Source organism: Tamandua tetradactyla, chromosome 21 (genome assembly GCF_023851605.1).
Source record: "Tamandua tetradactyla isolate mTamTet1 chromosome 21, mTamTet1.pri, whole genome shotgun sequence".
In the NCBI taxonomy this organism is placed as follows: domain Eukaryota; kingdom Metazoa; phylum Chordata; class Mammalia; order Pilosa; family Myrmecophagidae; genus Tamandua; species Tamandua tetradactyla.
Genome location: NC_135347.1, coordinates 26,795,882 through 26,810,489, shown reverse-complemented (window position 1 = coordinate 26,810,489; position 14,608 = coordinate 26,795,882). Strand labels below are relative to the sequence as shown.

At 39.1% G+C, this 14,608-nt stretch overlaps 1 non-coding gene across 1 annotated transcript; it reads left to right on the top strand.

Moving 5' to 3' along the window:
• Positions 1-7,366: 7,366 nt before the first annotated feature.
• On the top strand, positions 7,367-7,473 carry LOC143665886 (U6 spliceosomal RNA). The gene has a single exon (XR_013167281.1). It is a non-coding gene; the product is annotated as a U6 spliceosomal RNA (small nuclear RNA).
• Positions 7,474-14,608: the final 7,135 nt, after the last annotated feature.

Here is a 14,608-nt window from a genome sequence, read left to right as displayed (position 1 = left end):
CAGCATTAAACTCTCTTAAAATCTTTCCATCCAAGACCCTCTTTCCTAATGCCTTTAATGGAGCAGTATACCGTGATAATTCTCTGTTCTTTGAGACCATGAAAAAACTTGCTGGTAAAACTTTCTTTGGGAATAGTTTTTTCACCATTTAGTATTTTCCATGGCTTTTGGTATGCTCAAATTTTCTGCTTTTACCTGAACTGCATTTTGTAACTAGATTCTCAGAAATGAGCCTAGGTCTTTGAGTCTTTCAAATTTATTATCATAGAGTTGTAAATACATAATTTTAAAATCTTCTCTGTTGTTGCTCGTCTAGGTTTGTGACAATTACCAGTTTGGTAAATCATTTCAGGTAGATTCTCTTGGACTGAAGATTTTGCTGTGATTTTCACATTAATTACTAATTACAACAGTAGAATTAAGTTTGTTTTTATGAGCTTTCTTCTAGTGTATATGGAAGTTCTAATTTTGACACCCATATCATCACACTCGGATTTTCCACACCTGGGTATTGTATGGGCACAGTATCTTTTCTTCATTCCAAGTTCTAAATGTGCCCTTGGCAGTAAGCTGTCTCCATTTTATGCCATGCTGCTCTGTGAGCTATGTCTCTCCTTTGTCTGTTGTTGTAAACAAACCTGAGATAACTAGGAGTATTTCTCTAGTGAATCAGTAGTCTGCTTAACAGTCCACAGTTTCAAAGCATGACAGTATAAGAGACTCATAAATACCCAGGTTTTCTCTCCTCATCACTGACTTTCAGGAAATCATATTTAACTTTCATATCTTTACTTTGAATGAAAGCTTTGAGGTCTTCTGAGAAGCCTGAAAGCAATTTCACTGAAAGATGGGGGATTCTTTGTATTAGTCAGTTATAGAAGTGAAGGATATTTGTTTGTCTTCTACCCTTTTAGCTTTTTATTGACCTTCAATGGATAAGTATTTTTATTCCCTTGTGTCTCCCCACAGCATTTGACGAATAATTAGAAATCCGCGATTCCCATCATTTGGGGAAGATGACAGAACGAATATGTCCTTTGGAGGTGAGAACTGTTATTTTTTCTTTCTTTTAAGCACAGTGACTGATGTAGCATAAGGCACATAGCTTGCTCTGCTTGTTTCTCCTTAGTTCCAAGGACCTGAACTTGCCAAGCAGCGCATTTCTCTATGGACCATGAATAGGGTTCTTCTCTCTTCCAATAGGTGATTGAAAACCTATTGATTGCCTTCCCATTAATTATTCTCAGGCCAAGAAGTACAGCAGTCATATAATTTCTCTATTTAAGATTGTTCTACTTCAAAAGACCACCACCTGTGTTACACTGCTTTATTTTATTGTTAGCCTTTCTCACTAGCTGAAATTATATTTATTTATTGTATTTATTCTTCTTCTAAAATACAAGCTAAATGAGAGCAGGAATTTGTCTGTCTTGCTGTCTACCATTTCTCTGTTGTCTAGAACAGTGCTAGGCATTTAGGAAATATTGGGTGAGTTGAGTATTTGTAAAAATATATAGATGCCAGACAAAAAAACCAAGATGCTAGTTCTGTTTTTGTTACTGTTTTACTAAGGGAAATAAATCTTTTCAAATTAACTGATATATGTGTCTTTTTTATTGGTTTGGATCAATGTTCATTTTTAAATTGAACAGTCCCTTTTATATGTATTTCAACGTTATAAGCATCTTCAAATGCTTTTGGGATGTATTAGAGTACAAATAATACATAAAAATGAACCAACTTAATGTACTTGCAGATATGGTTTGAATTTTCTTTTCTTCAATTATGTTGTTATTTTTTTAAAATGTCAGGAGAGCAAAATGGTGAAGTAGGAAGTTTTACAGATTGCTCCCTCCACCAGAAAAATGAATGAGCTAGAAAAAGAGATTGGAATCAAATAGGTGGTAACTTGGAAACCAGAGTGGATACTGAGAGCAATCATAGGGGTGCCAGACAAAGGGAGAGGTCACAGAGATTTCAGCTTGTAAGGGCAAACCTTCTACCAGCTCCCTTTCTTCAGCCCATAGTAGTTGCTGCCATTGAAATGGTGGCAATTGCTGAAAGGCGGCCCAGGAGCTGCTGGCTGGAGACCCTGGCAGACAGAGGAAACCTCTTCCTCCAGAAGTTGCAGTTGAAAGTCCAGGTTGGTCTGGAGGATCCTTGAGGGAACAATGTAGACAAGAGCCCCTCGGGTTCAGCGCTCTTGGGAGCAGTGAGCAGCTTCAGACCTCCCATCAGCACCCACTGGAACTAAAGAGCTAGTGTACCTTTCCTTTGCTGACTTTCTTTCTTTCTTTTTCTGTTTGCAATGTGGTGTTCCTTGGGTTGACTGATCCTTGAGGAACCAGTGCAGAAAGTAGCCTCACATTTAGCAACTGTGGCTTCTGTCCTCACACAAGCATCTATCTGGACCTAAAGAGCCAGTGTACAATTTTTGTTTGTTTGTTTTAATTTGGGTTTCTTTCTATTTCTTCTGTGTGTGAGTGTGGGTTTTTTTTGTTTATTTATTTTGTTTTGGGGTCTGGTGGATCCCTGAGGGACTGAGGCAGATGCTAATTTCACTTTTGGCCATCTTAGCAGCCAGGGTTCTAGCCTCCTAACAAACATTTACCAGTATGTTTTGGTTGGTTTTCTTATGTGGGAGTGGGGGTAGGGGTGGGGGTGAGGGTGAGGGTGTGTAAATGTTTCCTCATCTGGTAGATACCTGAGGGACCAGTGCAGACTCTAGCTTTAGTTTAAGTCTTCTTGGCAGCACAGCTGCTTTTGCCTTCAGACCAACATCTGTCAGGTTGCAAAGAGACAGAGCATCTTTTTCTTTTTTCTTTTTGGTTGGTTTTCTTACTTTCTTTCTTTCTCCATTTTGTGTTTTTTGGTCTGATAAATCCTTGAGGGACCATCATGGAATGTAACCTCTGTTTTGGTCTTTACAGCAGCAGCAGCAGCTTCCAGCTTCCCACCACATCTGCAACGGAACTTGGAGAGACAGCACACTTTTTCATGTGTGTGGTTTTGTTTGTTTGTTAGCATTTTATTCTTTTTCTTTTTTTCTCTTTGTCTTTATTTCCTTTTGCTCTAGTTTGCTAGCTGCTGGAGCGCAATATACCAGAAATGGAACAGCTTTTAACAGGGGGAAATTAATAAGTTGCAAATTAACAGTTTTTAGGCTGTTTAAATGATCCAATTAAAGAGAGGCTACAGAAATGTCCAATATAAGGCATCAAGGGAAAGATACCCTGGTTCAAGAAGGCCGATGAAGTTCAGGATTTCTCTCTCAAGTGAGAGGGCACATGGGGAACACGGTTAGGGCTTCTCTCTCATCTGGAAGGGCACGTGGTGAACACAGTGTCATCTGCTAGCTTTCTCTCCTGGCTTCCTGCTTCATGGAGCTCCCCAGGAGACATTTTCCTTCTTCATCTCCTAAGGTGGCTGGCTGGAGGACTCTGTACTTGTAATGGCTATGTTGTTCTGCTCTCTCAGAATCTCATGGCTTTCTCTCTTGTCATTTTCTAGCTTTTTCCAAAGTGTTTCTTCTTTTAAAGAATTCCAGCAAAACCGATCAAGACCCACCTGGAACGGGTAGGGACATGTCTCCACTTAATCCAGTTTAACACCCACTCTTGAGCGAGTCACAGCTCCATGGAGATAATCCACAGGAATGATTGAGATTAAGAACATGTTTTTCTGGGGATGTATAATTCCAAGACACCAGAATTTTTCCTCTGGGCCCCTAAAAGGCTTGTTTCTCCCACATAAAAAATATGTCCATTCCATAGTATATTTTACTTCTTCTTTGGTTTAAAATTCAAATACATAAAATCAATCAAAATTCTTTGTTATTGGTCACACAATGTATAAAGTTTAATTTGTGACAATAACAACATTAAGGGGACAGATGGAATAATATAAGAACAGAGTGTGTGTAGGTTATGGAAATTTTGTTGGTATCAATATAAAATAAATTATAATAGATTTAGAATATTAAATGTAGTCACCATGGTAACTACAAACTATCTAAAAAATTTACACAAAAGGAAATAAGCAATTAAAAATGTCTATATCACAAAAAATCATCTAACCGAAAAAAAAAAGGCAGTGACAGAGGAAAACTGGGACCAAAAAATGGTATGACTTACCAAATGTTATTAGTAAAAACGGTAGAAATAAACTTTGCCTTATTATTAATTAACCTCAAATAAAAATGAAAAAATGTATTAAATTCTATGATTAAAAGGCAGAGGTTGACAGGATTGATAAACAGTAATCCAAATAACTGCTCTTTATAGGAGACTCAAGTCAGAGCAAAAAGCACAAACAGTTGAAAGTGAAAGGATGGTAAAAATATTCCTTGCAAGTAGTTATCAAAAAAGAGCTGGGGCAGCAATACTAATATGAGACAAAATAGACTCTATGTCCAAAACTATTATAAGAGACAAAGGACATTGTACAATGATAAAAGGGTAAATTCATCAAGAAGATAAAGATATAGCAATTATAAACATATATGCAACTAACAGCCAGGTCTCAAAATATATGAAGAAATCATTGACAGTTGAAGGGAGAAAAAGTTCTGCAATGATAGTTGAAGATGTCAATGTTCTCCTTCAATACTGGCTAACACACTGTGAAGGTTAAAGGCAAGGGTCAACTTGCATATATTATGATGTCCAGTTGTTTGGTCAAGCAAGCACTGGCCTGATTATTACTTTGAGGATAGTTCATGGATTCATCAGTCAGTTGATTGCATCTGTGGCTAATTACGTCTACAATCAACAAAGGAGATTGCCTTCTGCAATGAAAGAAGTCTCATCCAATCAGTTGAAGGCCTTAAAAAGAGAGCTAATGATTTCAGCAGTCAGAGAGAAGAATTTCTATATCTATGCTAGTCAGCCAACTTCCACAAGGGAATTCACTGAAGTCTTCCCTGGAGTTAGTTCCCAGATTTAGGCCTGCCCTACAGAATCCAGACTTGTCATTCCTCAAGTCATGTGAGCCAATTCCTATAACAAATATAATATTTACATTATTCATATTATATAGATATATATTACTTCCATTGGTTTTGTTTCCTGGAAGAATCCTGACTAATAAAGATTTGGTACTAAGAGTGGTTCTTGAGAATCAGAATCTTAAGGATGAGATTTCTGAGTTGGTTCTTGGGTTTTTGGAATAGGTTCTCTAATCTGATTTGATTCAAAGGCACTAGTGTCTCTATTTCCAATGATCAAGATGGCTCTGATGGTCCATGGCATGAATTGGCAATGGAGGTGTGCCGTGTATCACCACTGGATACTGCTCATTAAAAACTTTTAAGTGGCAAGGTTCTGAGTGAAAGTGTACTTGATAAATTAAGAGAATTTTGTGAAGTTGAAAAGTATAATGCTGTTAGCTGGTTATTCCTAAATATGCTGGTTATGGCTGTTAAAGAAAAGAAAGAGCTCAAGGTTTCAAATTTGCAGCTCAAGCACTGCATGAAGGACATAGCAGTTTCTATGTGTGCCCTCAAAGAATCTCCTATTTCTTATAGCTGCAGACTCGACAGTTCTGAGAAACAAACCCGACATTTCACTGTTAAGTGGCTGAATATCAATGCAAATAAAGTTCCCAGTCTTGCAGGGTGCCTGCTATTAAAGCGAGGGCAGTGAATAGGAGGGGATGGGATCCTGAAAATAGGAATGGGAACATATGGGATGATAATATTGATGGTGAGATTATAGAGATCCTAGAGTCTGCTGAGTCTTCTTTGCCAGGTAAGTCTGTAATAGTTGCTCCAAAGAATCAGCTCCTAGACCTGCAATCAGCTCTGAAGAATCAGTCATTCAGCCTCTACCTGAAGAGTTTAAGCCTGCTGTGCCTGATAAACCTGTAACTGACCCCTCTGAGAGAACAACCCTCATACTTCTGTTTAAGATGAAACTACAATGGAATGTCCTGGGGTAACTGGCTTGTGAAACAAGCTAATTCCTCTCACTACCCGCCATTACTACTCTTCTTTCCTTCTAGCCTTACATACAGACTGAAGTCCCAACAGTCCCCGAAAAGCGAGATGCAGAGTGTGACCCATGATGAGATGTACTATTCCAAAGTAACTGCATGATTTTTCCAACTTATAGAGATAGAAATCTGGGGAATGTATGTAAAAATGAACATTAAGTCTGAGGGATAATGTTGGAAGGACTATAAAGTTGATATAGGCTCCCTAAGCAGATACTCTGGATACAGTGTTGTAGCTTGAGGGGTTAAAAAGGACTCTCACAGTTTGTTCCAGTGGTTGGCTGAGTCATGGATTAACAAGTGGCCTCCTTTGCATAATGTGAAAATACCAGATCTGACCTGTCATAATGTAGATGAAAGATCCAAGGACTTACAATAGTCTGGGATGGTAGAGTGGATTTGTTATGGAAGAGCTGCTCAACCACTCCAAGAATATCCAGAAGACACCTCTTTCACGAGGACTGTAAGGAATAAATTTCTGACAGCAGCTCCATCATCCTGAAAAGCTTTGTGATTGTTCTTCTCAGTAGAACAGATATTATTGTGGGGACTGCTGTCACTGAACTTGGGTCCTTAAGCACAATGGAGATGGCTGTATTCCAATTTGGCAAAAATCTAGTGACGGCACTTCAACACAAAAGACAACATGTGTGTGGCTACCATAATGGACAATATAGTCGAACAATAATCAGGATAATCTGATTTGCAGAGATTTATGGTATTGCTTGTTGATCATGGGATAACTATTAGTAAAAATAGATGGGCAGTCTACTAATTTCTTACTTGATCTTTCTAAGCAGAAAAGTTATAGGGCAAGTGAATAAAAGTCTAACTCAAATCATAAAAACAGAGGTCACTGCCTTTCATCAATTCCTTGACTTGAGACAGTTTAACAGACCCAGAATCCCTTGAATGCAGGAAAGGTTGGGTCCCCTACAGTATGTATCCTACCACACTGCCAAAAATTTATACTGTTAATCTTCCTCCTAGCCTTCCATAAAAGAATGTATGGCCCTTTAACAGGGCCTTGGGGAAAAGGGAATTATCAGAAATTTGGGGAATTACTAGACATTGGCTCAAAACTGACATTAATTCCTGGAGACTCAAAATGTCATTCCGTTCTGTCAGGCAGATGATAATAGAGTTTTGTAACAAGTCCATCTCACAATAGGTCCAGTGGGTCCTGGGATCCCTTCTGTGGTTATTTTCCCGGTTACTGAGTGCATAATTAGAATAGACTTGCTCAGCCACTGGCAGAATCCCCACATTGGTTCCTTAACTTATGGAATGAGGGCTATTATGGTGGGAAAGGCCAAGTAGAAACAACTAGAACAGATGCTAGCCAGCAAAATATTAACTCAAAAGCAATATCACAGTGCTCACTCCGGCAACATATATACTAAAATTGAAACAATACAGAGAAGATTAGCATGGCCCTTGCACAGCGATGCTATGCAAACTTATGAAGCGTTCCATATTTTTGTGTGGCTCCCAGAATTTTGATCCTTTGCCGTTTACCGATGAGGAAATGGTATGTGTCAAAATAATACATTTGGCATCTAATATTGAAGCTGTGATTTTCAATACAAAAAAAAATTAAAAAGCAATTCTATATACCTGGAGAGACTGCAGAGACTGGTGTCACCATCAAGGACTTGAAGGACACAGTGGTGGTAATTCCTACCACATCCCCTTTCACATCTACTATTTGGCCTGTTCATAAAAAAAAGACAGATCTTAAAGGACAATAGTGGATTATTGTAAATTTAACCAGGTGGTGACTCCAATTTAGCTGCTATTCCAGATGTTGTATCATTGCTTGAACAAATTAACACATCCCCTGGTACCTGGTATGCAGCTATTGATGTGGAAAATGCTTTTTTTTGCACAGTATCCATTAGTAAAGAGCACCAGAGACATTTTTCTTTCAGCTATTAAAGCCAAAAATACACCTTCGATGTCTTACCTCTGGGGTAAGTCGGCTATCCAGCCCTATGTCATAATCTAGTCTGCAGAGAGCTTGACCCCATTTCCTTTCCACAAGACATCACACTGGTCCATTATGTAGATGATACCATGCTGATTGGACCTAGTGAGTAAGAATTAGCAAGAATTGAAGAGGCATTTGTGTGTCAGAGGGTAGGAGATAAATCCAACAAAAATCCAGGGGCCTTTCACCGCAGTACAATTTCTAGGCATCCAGCGGTGTGGGATATATTGATATACCGCTTCTAAAGTGAAGGATAAGCTGTTGCATTCAGCCCATTCTACAACCATAAAAAGAGACACAATACCTGTTTGGCCTCTTTGGATTTTTGAGGTACATTATTCCTCTTTTGGATGTGTTACACCAGGCCATTTACTGCTTGACCCTAAAAGCTGCTAATTTTGAGTGAAGGCCGATAAGAGGAGGCTCACCAGCAGGTCAAACTTGCCATGAAAGCCGCTCTGCTACTGGGCTGTTTGATTCAGCAGAGCCAGTGGTGCTTGGAAGTGTCAGTGGCAAGTAGGAGTGCTGTTTGGAGCCTTTGGCATACCCTTATAGGAGAATCTCAGCGGGGACCATAGATAAGAGCGATGTCCTATTATTCTCTACAAATAACTACTCTCCTTTCAAGAAATAGTTTTTTTCCTAACACTAGGCCTCAGTAAAGACTTGAATGCTTAACCAAGGCCCACCAAGTTACCATGAGGCCTCAGTCCCCTTCATGAAGTGAATGTTGTGTGACCCACCAAGTCATAAAGTTGAAAGAGTTAAACGCCCGTATTTATAGGGAGTAACGATGAAGAGACAGAGGAATGGGAATTTTAGTTTTTTTTAAACAAACACTTTTCTATATTACTTGACTTTTTTCTATGAACACACATTTTAAAAAATTAAAATATACTAATGGAATCACCAAAGTAACTAGACATTATATTTTAAGATTATTAGGAATCAGCTTGCCAGAAACAAAAACCAATTAAAAACATGTGCGATGGTTTTGATGTAAAAATTTTCAGTGTGATGACTTGTCTTTGTGTGCATATATCACAAAATTGTGGACATCTTTCCCATGAGGTTCCAGTAGAGTAAGAACATGGGTTAGGGACAACAGACCAGCTTGATTTAAAGCTACAACCTTTGATTGCATTGTAAATTACAGCCAGTTACTCAAATTCTCTAAGCCAAACTTTCTTAATCTATAAATTGGGGGTAATGAGTATTGCTGATGTGCATTGAATACTTAAAATATTGTTGGATGCTTAACTTATTTAAACCCCACGCCAAGCCTATCAGGAATGTACTGTCATTATTTCTGTCTTTCAGATGAGGAAACTGAGGCACAAACAAACTATGTAACTCGCCTCCATAAATGATAGAGTTAAGCAAGTGTTCGCCTTGTTTTTAACCCCAGCAGTCTCAGTTTGCAGCCTAGCCACTGAACCAGCAGTCCACCCTGCTCTCTTCCCACCCTAAAAGCTCATATTGTTAAACAAACAAATACTGCTTATTCTAGTTTGCTAGCTGCTGGAATGCAATATACCAGGAACGGAATGGCTTTTTAAAAAGGGGAACTTAATAAGTTGCTAGTTTACAGTTAAGGCTGAGAAAATGTCCCGATTAAAGCAAGTTAGAAATGTCCAATCTAAGGCATCCAGGGAAAGATACCTTGGTTCAAGAAGGCCAGTGAAGTTCAGAGTTTCTCTCGTAAGTGGAAGGGCACATGGCGAACATAGTCAGAGTTTCTCTCTCATCTGGAAAGGCACATGGTGAAAATGGCATCATCTGCTAACTTCTTCTCCTGGCTTCCTGTTTCATGAAGCTCTCCAGGAGGCATTTTTCCTTCTTCATCTCCAAAGGTCACTAGCTGGCACACTCTGCTCTTCGTGGCTATGTCCTTCTGCTCTACTCTCTCTGAATCTCTCATTCTCCAAAATGTTTCCTCTTTTATAGGACTTCAGAAACTAATCAAGACCCACCCAAATGGATGGAGACATGCCTCTACCTAATCCAGTTTTACAATCACTCCTGATTAAATCACATCTCCAGGGAGATTATCTGATTACAGTTTCAAACATACAATACTGAAAAGGGATTAGAAGAAATGGCTGCCTTTACAAAATGGGATTAGGATTAAAACATGGCTTTTCTAGGGTACATACATCATTTCAAACCAGCACATTCCACCCTATGGACCCTAAAAAAACATGCTTTCCCCATATACAAAATACATTCATTCCATAACAATATCAGAGAACCTTAAACCATTCCAGTAACATTTCAAATACAAGATTAATACAAGATTAAAATCAGTACAAAGTCTCATCAAAGTTAGTTAAAGGCATTGATGGTCCTAAGGCAAAATTTTCTCTATTTGCTCTGGACCTTTGAAAACTCATAACAAGTTACTTGCTGTCAACATACAAAGGAGGAACTGTCATTGGAAACATATATGCATTTCCACAGGGAGGAAAGAACACAGGAATTACCGGACCCATGCAGTTTCGAAAACCTGCAAGGCAAAGTCCATTAGATTTCAAAGTCTGAGAGTCATTTACCTTTGGTACTTCTGAAAGCCACAGTCCCACCCTTTCCAAGGGCCTATGCAGAAGCCTGCCTCTCTCCAAATACAACCTTGGGGGACATTGGGGAGAGCACCTTTTCTTGGTTCCACCCTCTCCAAGGATCAGGTCTGCACCCGGGCTCTCTGCCATTTCTGGGGCACATGTTCAACCCCTCCATGTGGTGGCAGCCAGGCTCTCCCCAATCGCCAAGGAATGTGCTTCACCTTCTCCAAGGCCTGAGGTGGCATGACTCTTCCACTGCAATAAGGTGGAAGGCATATCCTCTACCTTTGGGGTAAACTCACCCTCTCCACAGGCTGAGATAGGTTTGCACTCCGAGACTTCTTGACTTCAGACCTCAGCCTCCATGGCTTTGCCTCTGAAGTTATTTTTCCTCCAATGTGTCCCTTCTCTGAGTCTCCCAGTCCAGACTAGCAGCAGCTCTGTTTATACAGGTCCCACAGCACTGTCATTGGCTTTCTATGCAGTAGCCTTGGATCATGCCCATCAGACATAAGGAGTTTTCACAAATTCTTCCTGGATGACTCCATGTCCAATATTGGCTTTCTCTGAAATGCCTAACTTGTTCCAGATTTGGTTAAATCCTCATATAGGGCACTATTCTCTGGGGTCTTCTTTCCTGGAGGTCCAGAATTTTCCAGAACTTCAATTTCTGGTTTCTTTGTATCCCTATTGGCTGGGGTGATTGACCCTGACTATCAGGGGAAATAGGATTACAACTATACAAGGGAGGTAAAGAAGAGTTTTCTTGGAATATAGGAGATCCCCTAGGGCATCTTTTAGTACTACCATGCCCTGTGATTAAAATCAATGGAAAACTGCCTCAATCCAATCCAGGCAGGACTACCAATGACTCTGAAACTTCAGGATTGAAGGTTTGGGTTACCCCATCAGGCAAAGAACCACGGCCAGCTGAAATACTTGCTGAGGGTAGAGGGAACGTGGAATGGGTAGTGGAAGAAGGTAGTGATAAACATGAACTATGACCATGTGATCAGTTACAGAAATGAGGACTGCGATGCTATTTTGCTCATGTTATGCTATTTAAGGTGTAAGATATCAAGTTTAAGAATGAATATTACGCAAGGACTTGCACCCTATTCTGGAAAGATTTAATGTGTTTCCAATTATATGCAGGAGACAATTGAGTATTGTTAGGTGAAAGGAAAAAAATGTGTGTTGTATTGTTTTTATTTAGAAATTAGATATGGTTTAAGGTGATATGCATAGCTGCCAAGTTGACAAGGGGTAGACTGTCGTGGTCAGGTTCATGTGTCAACTTGGCCAAGTGGTGGCACCTGTTTGTCTGGTTGGATAAGTGCTGTCCTGTCTGCTGCAATGAGGACATTTCATACAATTAGATCATGATCATGTCAGCTGCATCCATAGCTGATTCCATTTGTAATCAGTCAAGGGGTGTGTCTTCTGAAATGAGTGATGCTTAATCTAATCAATGGAAGCTTTTTTAGGAAGATTCGGAAGAGACAGGTTCTTCCTGCTTCGGCCAATGAGCCTCTCCTGTGGAGTTCATTCAGATCCTCCATCAGAATCATCAGCTTCACAGCCTGCCCTGCTGCTTTTGGACTCTGCGTTCCCACGGTTACGTGAGACACCTTTATACATTTTATATTTGCAAGTGTTTCCTGTTGATTCTGTTTCTCTAGAGGACCCCGAACTAATACACCGTTGTATGTATAAGGTTGGATTAAATTTAAAAACATGTCTTTCTGACATATAGCTTCAAAACACCATATACATCTCAGCCATTGATCTGACAGGCCAAATATATCTCTGAGGGGGCCAGAGAGGAAGGGATTGAAGAACGAAGCTTTTCCATAATACATTGAATCTTGACCTCAGACTTAATTAAACATTTGATTGCTAAAAATAAAATTGTACAAAACAATGATATACAAGTTACAACTGAAAAAAATTTTTTAAAGTGATATCCATGCAGGTTAAGGTTCCTTCCCATAATCAACCACCTAGTTAATGGCAGAAATTTTCGTTTCTTCTCTCCTTCCTTCCTTCCTTCCTTCCTTCCTTCCTTCCTTCCTTCCTTCCTTCCTTCCTTCTTTCCTTTCTTTCCTTTCTTTCTTTCTTTCTTTCTTTCTTTCTTTCTTTCTTTCTTTCTTTCTTTCTTTCTTTCTTTCTTTCTTCCTTTCTTTCTTTCTTCCTTCCTTCCTTTCTTCCTTCCTTCCTTCCTTCCTTCCTTCCTTCCTTCCTTCCTTCCTTCCCTCCTTCCTTCCCTCCTTCCTTCCTTCCTTCCTTCCTTCCTTCCTTCCTTCCTTCCTTCTTTCTTTCTTTCTTCCTTCTCTTTCTTCCCTCTCTCTCTGTCTCTTCCCACCCCCCCTCCATGTAGGATAAGTTAGGATGACAATCATTTGTGGCATGGGTATATGCTATATTTAACCTGAAATCTGTGCACCTAAATTCATGCTCTTATGGAAGCTATGCAAGTTTGGTGACCCAATAAAAATAGCAACATGATTTCCAGCTTGGCCACTGATAACTAGAGGTGGGGATGCAAGGTGGATTTGACTGCTAACTAGACAAATGAACTGTTTTAGTAAGGATGGGTGCCAACTAAACTGAAATGGAATGTAGTATTTAGGAGAAGAAGAAAAAACAAATCTCTAATTAGAAATATGCAATTTAAGGAACATATGTATTGATGGTAAACCTGGAGTTGGTAGTGGCATGTGAGATGGCAGAATAACATTGTTATCAGATCTCACAGCTGAGGGTACTAGCGGAATTGCCTGCACGAAGTTGAAAATAGAAGGTCATGGCTACATCGGGGTATAATCTATCCACAATCCCATGTTAACATAGGCTATTAGGTTAAAATCAGCTGAGAGAACCTGTGTCAGTTCTCTAACCTTTCTCCAATGGCTGAGATGAATGACTTCACAGTTTTCATGAGTCTATTCCTGGAATACTTCAAAGGTGCTTTAGAAATTTTTCAGCATATGGGACAATGGTAACCACAGGAATGTGGGATGAGCATTGAAGTGGAGGATTGGGGAGAATAGCCAAACTGTGTTTCTGATTCTTACTAACTAGAATTGGGTAATTGGTCACAGTACATTTGATGGTAGAATAAGCTTAAATGATGCTTTTATTTCAATTGCGGTCCTACAAATCCTCAAAACTGTGTTATTAATTTGCCTGCTGTTTTTCCCAAAACTTCAATAAGGGATCACCTCAGTTTTCTTGTAATCTATTAATACTACTTCAGCTTAGATATATACTATTTGCCAAAATTGTTGACTTTTACATTGTATATTTTCTCTGCATCTTTGAGTTTTGAATTTTTGATATTGCGGTATATTCTTACTTGGTATTTCATCACTGTTAAAACATCACCAGGGTGGGCCACAGTGGCTCAGCAGGCAAGAATGCTCACCTGCCATGCCAGAGGACCTGGGTTCGATTCCCAGTGCCTGCCCATGTAAAAAAAAAAAAATCACCAGATATTCATTCCAACTATTGCTAAAAATACAAGGTTGGAACAATGCAACTTGTTATTTAATAGAAAAAATTAAGAATACCTGTTTTATAATTGTGTGATCTCCAAACTGAGGCTATCAGGAGGGACAACATATTAATACATATCTAGTCCAATTTAGGACACTGGTTAGCTTAGTCTGTGGGCTGTTGTTCAGCCATTGAAAATAAACCTTTACAAACATCCCAGATAAAATAAAATGTTGCATATGTGTATCAAAAATCTGTTCTATTACAAACGATGTCCATGCAGCTTCTCTCTTAATTCAAAAAGGCATAGTGAATAGCTCAGTTCATGAGCTAAAGCCTTACATATTTTCCTTAAGTGAACTAGTTTTGCAGTTGTGTAAGAAACCTCTAAAGCCCATGCTATATTTTTCAGTTTTTAAAAATTGAAATAACACACAATTTTTAAATGTTACAAATGAAATCCATTCTAGCCACAAGTGAATTTTCACAGAAATTTTACTTTTCTGCTCTTTTATAGATGAAGATTTCAAATAAAGTATCTTAACAAAGTCTTGGTTACTCAAGTGGG